Source organism: Lepidochelys kempii, chromosome 7 (assembly GCF_965140285.1).
Source record: "Lepidochelys kempii isolate rLepKem1 chromosome 7, rLepKem1.hap1, whole genome shotgun sequence".
Classification (NCBI taxonomy): Eukaryota; Metazoa; Chordata; order Testudines; family Cheloniidae; genus Lepidochelys; species Lepidochelys kempii.
In genome coordinates, this window is record NC_136386.1 from 32,370,004 (window position 1) to 32,376,815 (window position 6,812).

Here is a 6,812-nt window from a genome sequence, read left to right on the forward strand (position 1 = left end):
CCAATTGTCTGCTCCCTTTTCCATTTGTGCCTTTTCCACTTTACATGAAGACAAGCGGAGGGAAGAATCCTTACATGCCTCCCACAACAACCAAATTGCTGCTGCATCTCTTTTGGCAGCACTAGAAGGTTTGTATATGAGGATATACTGAGCCAATCTATCCTCTAGGTCCGAAATAGTGCAGACATCAGCTAGGGCTTGTTTAGTCCAAGGACTGTGCCCAAATTTTTGAAGGATTTGTTTAAAAGGTGTAATTTCTTTAACAAAAGGTGAGGTTGGAGTTCCTTCTGACTCCATTCCTCCCTCTGGTACTCGCTTACCCTGTTTTCTTTTAAACATCTTAACATGGATATTTCAATCTCTTTGTCACTGCTGGTATTACTTAGCAAGTGACACAGCCTAGATTCTGAAATCATAGCTTAATCTATGCGTTTTTCCCCTGCTACCTTCTCGGAGGCCAGCAGGTCCGGTTAACCTGTTTCTCCCTGCTACCTTCTCGGAGGCCAGCAGGTCCGGTTAACCTGTTCTTCCCTGCTACCTTCTCGGAGGCCAGCAGGTCCCCTGCTACCTTCTCGGAGGCCAGCAGGTCTGGTTTAATCTGTTTTCCCTACTACCTTCTCGGAGGCCAGCAGGTCCCCTGCTACCTTCTCGGAGGCCAGCAGGTCTGGTTTAATCTGTTTTTCCTGCTACCTTCTCGGAGGCCAGCAGGTCCCCTGCTACCTTCTCGGAGGCCAGCAGGTCTGGTTTAATCTGTTTTCCCTACTACCTTCTCGGAGGCCAGCAGGTCCCCTGCTACCTTCTCGGAGGCCAGCAGGTCTGGTTTAATCTGTTTTTCCTGCTACCTTCTCGGAGGCCAGCAGGTCCCCTGCTACCTTCTCGGAGGCCAGCAGGTCTGGTTTAATTTGTTTTCCCTACTACCTTCTCGGAGGCCAGCAGGTCTCCTGCTACCTTCTCGGAGGCCAGCAGGTCTGGTTTAATCTGTTTTTCCTGCTACCTTCTCGGAGGCCAGCAGGTCCCCTGCTACCTTCTCGGAGGCCAGCAGGTCTGGTTTAATCTGTTTTTCCTGCTACCTTCTCGGAGGCCAGCAGGTCCCCTGCTACCTTCTCGGAGGCCAGCAGGTCTGGTTTAATCTGTTTTTCCTGCTACCTTCTCGGAGGCCAGCAGGTCCCCTGCTACCTTCTCGGAGGCCAGCAGGTCTGGTTAACCTAATAGAAATGCCTAGCTCACTAGAGCTGGCGGTGTGCACACCAATATTTACAATAACTGAGGTTTTTTACCAATATTCCCCCTTTCGCAATTCTCCACCAAAATGTTGTACCAATAAAATAAATGTTGTAACCAATAAAATAAATGTTGTAACCAATAAAATAAAAACCAATAAAATAAAAACCAGATCTTATTAAAGGGAAAAGGCAAAATACCACATTTATTGTAAATACAGAAAGAATCATAGTAAGCAGTTAGTTATAGCTATAACATTCCATTCAATCTCATATTTATTCACACATTCATTCATACAAACACACACCCACACACATACAGGTTCTGCAAGGTTGTTATCATAGTTACCAGCCTTAGAGTTGCTCATGCCAAGCCACTGGCCAGGTGGTCTGGACATGAGGAGGGAGCAGGGCCTTGTCAGATGCTCATCTGATGCTCCTGGAAGTTGGTTTGCAGAATCAGACCCCAAAGTTCTCACTTTTTAGAGTCTATTTTTATAGGAATTTCTTCCTATGCCAGTCTATGGGAATTGCTTCATCATGCTGTTGCTGAATCAATCAGCAGATAGCACATTCCTGATGGCTCCAAGATGTTATCTTGTTCTTTGGTTCTCCCATCCTTGAGGCTGTTGGGTGGATTCCAGTCTGCCCTCCGGGGGGGGGGTGTCGTCTGGTTATTTCCACTTGACGCCTTCTTCAGCCGATGGACACTGGATTCTTAGGCTGGCACCTCCCTGATCATTCAGTTATTATCCACACCAAGCATCCATCCACATACATCCTCTATCTCTATTTTAATCACAATTGTTAATATAACAAAAGGGTGGGGAGTCTCTGGGTGCTGTTTCTGTTGTTAGAGTATTGCTTTGAGTCTCTCTCTCTTGTGAATTGCTTTGAGAACAGACTCTGTCTTAGGATGTACTAACACAATTAGCAGCTTGCAAGTTTCACACATAGAGGGAGAGAAACCATACCAAAAACCAAGAGACCTCTTAATTAGTAATACCCTGGAATTTAAACTCTGGGGAATCAAACTCATTTGTGATTTTAATACAGAACTTCTTTAATATGATCCAACATTTGGACCTAAAGGTTAGTGGGTGGCCAGCCCTGAGCAGGGGGCTGGGGTTAAGGGGACCCAGCCCTAGGCCCTACCAGTGGCAGGCGATCCTGCCACTGGGGAAATACTCGCTGCCTTACATCCCAGCAGCACAAGCAGACCAAAGTCTTGTTTCCTTGGGCTACTTCTGACTAGTTCCTGCCGTTGCTGCTCTGTGACCATTGGGATCTATCTCTGTCTCACAGTCAGGCGGCCCTTCCTCTGGTTTCTCCCCAGGGTCTTCATCTCCTGGGGACATGGGTTGCCTTTTCTTCCCTGCTACCAGCCACAGGCTCAGCTGAGGGCTCAGCTCCCTGGGAGGGACATCTGCCTCCTTCCCTGGTCCAGCCACAACTGAGCTAGTGCAGGGCCCTCTTCTTATAATTCCTGTCCACCCCCAACACTTCCTGCAAGGGAGGTGGGCATGGCAAGGTTGGCAACACCCACCAGGAAGCATTAAACCCCTCTGTGCTGGAGGGAGGCCACTCTTCCTCACTACACTCCCTGATCATTAATATTCTTGTGTGATGTATGTACAGGGTGTGTACAAGGAGTCATGAATATGTGCTAGAATTATGTTCTTAAACTGTGTTTGGCAAGCACCACATAAGCCCACTCTGCCTTGGACAATGGGATGTGTATTTGCTTGTCTGACAAGCCTGGTCGTCAAGCAGAGACATTGAAGATATATTTACATATGCAGTAAACAAAGCCATCAAGCTAACAGGAGAAGGAGGTACCAACTCATCTCTCACCAGCAGGGGAGGAACCAGAATGAAGTTTTCTCCAGAGTGCATGGCAACTGTTCCGAGCAGGAGGAAAGGAACTTTATCTGAGAATCCATTTCAATGGTTTACCAGGCTGTAAAGACAGGGGGTCTGCACTTCAAGTGCTAAGCAATTGACTCAACTGATTTTTATAAAATTACTGTATTATAAAAGTGTATTGAGTATGTTGGATTGAGATTTACTTACTTAGCAGATGGGTTTAACAAATTTATTAAGGCAAAACACCCGGCAAGCCATGATCAATTACACACAAGTGGGAAGCTTATCAGGACAATCTTATTACAGTTGCCTTTAGCACCTGCCAATACAGCTTCAACCTCCCTTTTTTACACAAACTTATTTATAACTTGGTTATTTTTTTATATATATTTGTTTGTTTTTATATTAACTTTCCTCCCCTGGTTTAAATTGTTGGTTTAAACATTTTTTCTAGCTTTTTAGTTACTTTGTTTGTTTTGGCAAACGTGATTGCTTTTCATTTTTTAAAACACGTGCGCACCACTAAACATAATTACAATTTGTTACACATAAATAGTTCTACTTATGCTTACTCTGTTAAACATTATTAAAACAAACTTAAAATTCACAGCAGGCTTTTGTTGGGTCTAAATATGCCTTTGCTTCCAACAGAGTAAGGTGTTTTATGAAAGTCTGTGACACACTGGTGATTAATGTCATGCTGCATTAACACTGAGGAATGATGGATGGTCACTGATATTATACTTTAAAATTTGTGACCAAACTCAGGGAGAAACAGGTTCCGTGCCAGAAATGAGGGAAGGCAGCAATTTACTCTTTCCAATATGTGGAATCCAAACAATAGGAGCCCCATTTACATACGAATCAGCAAGGCGATGGGAAGCCCACAGAAAGGGAAGAACAGCAAGAAACCTTCTGGCTCTTGAAACCTAGACAATGAACTTTGGGAGGATATTGGGGGCCACAAAAAGTCTTTTACGTAGAGACTGTCCAGTTTGGCCAATGTACATGGCAGAGGGCAGATGGCAAATGATAGCATATATCACATTGGTAGATGTGCAGGTGAACGAGCCTCCGATAGTGTGGCTGATGTGATTAGGCCCTATGATGCTGTCCCCTGAATAGATATGTGGACTCTACGTAAAAGAATAAATGGACACAAATCAGACATCAAGAATTATAACATTCAAAAACCAGTCGGAGAACACTCAATCTCTCTGGTCATTCGATTACAGACCTAAAAGTCACAATATTACAACAAAAAAACTTCAAAAACAGACTCCAAAGAGAGACTGCTGAATTGGAATTAATTTGCAAACTGGACACCATTAAATTAGGTTTGAATAAAGACTGGGAGTGGATGTGTCATTACACAAAGTAAAACTATTTCCCCATGTTTATTCCCCCTCCCCCCCCCCCCACTGTTCCTCACACGTTCTTGTCTACTGCTGGAAATGGCCCATCTTGATTATCACTACAAAAGGTTTTTTTTCTCTCCTGCTGGTAATAGCTCACCTTAACTGATCACTCTCGTTATAGTGTGTATGTTAACACCCATTGTTTCATGTTCTCTGTGTATATAAAATTGTCCTACTGTATTTTCCACTGCATGCATCTGATGAAGTGGGCTATAGCCCACGAAAGCTTATGCGCTAATAAATTTGTTAGTCTCTAAGGTGCCACAAGTACTCCTGTTCTTTTTGCAGATACAGACTAACACAGCTGCTACTCTGAAACCTGTACTTAGCAGTGAGTCAGTGGCAAGATTAGAAATAGAACCCAAGAGTCCTGACTCCCTCCCACGTCCCCTGCTCTAGCCACTAAACCACATCCCCCTTCCAGAAACAGGAACAGAACCAGGAGTCCTGGCTGCCTGCCCCTCCCCCTGCTCCCTTCTCTAGCCACCAGACACCCCCTCCTCCTTCCTGCAGTTACACTGCTCTCAATGAGATCAGACTCCGGCCCGGCAGCTATTTGGAGACGAGTCACCCTAGCTACAGCTTTTATGATGGAAAAATAAAGCCAGCCCCAAACTCTGACCAGTCCCTCACTGATTCTTTAATCTAAGCCCCCTGCTCAGCATTTCTCAGTTAACTCATTTTCCTTCCCCCTACACGCACAGACAGGTACTTGCAGGAACAAGACCCAGCTCGAAAGGCCTTTGTCTTTCAACACAGGCAGCCACTGAGCTAATGTCAGCTTCCTCCAAACTGTCATTCAGGCGAGGTGGCTACCTGCCTGCTCACGTCCCCCCCAGTTCCTCCCTGCTCTGAGGGGGTCAGCAGTAGGGCACTTCCACATGGGACTACCCCAGCAGCACAGCTGGCCCCACCGTATAACATCAGATGGGCCTGATTCTGATCTTAGCGCCTCCGGGATCAATGCAGAATCACCCAGTGGGGGCAGGGCTGGATTCTGATCTCAGCTCCTCCAAGGTCAATTTGGAGTCACCCCCCAAATGCATTGGGGTCAGGATCTGTTTCTGATCTCAGTTACACTATGTACATTCATAGTCACCCTCACTGGCTTCAGTGGAGGCAGAGCAGATTCTGCCCTGGTGTTAACCTATTCTGCTGCTTACCCAGCAAATAAAAGGCAGCCCCACCCTTGATCCAAGCTCCCTCACTCCTTCCCTGGACTCTGGGGTGTTCCAATACAGAACAGAACTTGGCTACGTGGACCTTTCTTTCCGGCAAACCACAATCCACTTCTCTTGCTACAAACTTCCCAAGACCTCCCCTTTAAAAACCACACCCCACAGATGCAACATAGAACAATTAACCAAACAGAGAGCAGCGATGGGTCAGTTGTTAGGGCCCCTCACCTGGGTTATGGGTAGACCAGGGTTCAATCCCCTGTTCTGTCACAGATTCCCTGTGTGATCGTGGGCAAACTAGCCTCTGTGCCTCAGTTTCCCCATCTCTACTGCCCTGCCTCACAGGGGTGTGTGGGGATAAATCCATTCAAGACCAGGAGGTGCTTAGACACTACAGTGATTGGGGGAGGGTGCAGATGAGTACATAGGAGAGACAAAAAAAGCAGAGGGATATTGATGTGTGCTTGGCTTCTTGAATGGACTAAAGGAGAGTGGGCAGTTGGTATTTCCACAGGCTGAGAGTAATACAGAAATAGCCCCATGAAATATTTATTGTAATGACTCTTTTTGCATGATCATTTCCCATAAGTTTGGCGAGGCCCTGGGACGTGTACATGTACATGCACAAATCTATGGCTTTGCTCAGAGAACGAAGTGTAAGCTCAGGGATGCTAGAGATGGCTTGATACAGGATACAGTTACTTTTCCGCAGTGATCTTGTGCTTTCTTCCTTGGGACCAATGGCCAAATCCTGATCTCTGCCAGTGCCAGATGCGACCCACACTGCACTTGGAAATAGCTGACGCAGGATCTGCTTGCTGCACTGCAAACCAGCAGGCAAGGGTGAGATTTTTCCAAAGAGCCCAGCATCCACAACTAGGCTTGTAGCAAAGCAAACTTCTGGAAATCAGGCCCAGTTGGGGGTCCTGAGCCCTTGGGAAACATAAGCAAGGAACAGCTCAAAGTGAGGAGCTGTTTACAGGCCAGAACTGCAAGGCAGAGGTGTCTCACCTGAAATTCAACATGAAGCCACGGCCCTTGTGGGCTTCAGAGATCCCTTGGCACTTCCCCCAGCCAGGGCATGAACCTTGGCATCCCAGCCCAGCTCCAGTGTTTTGCCTCCTTAACTA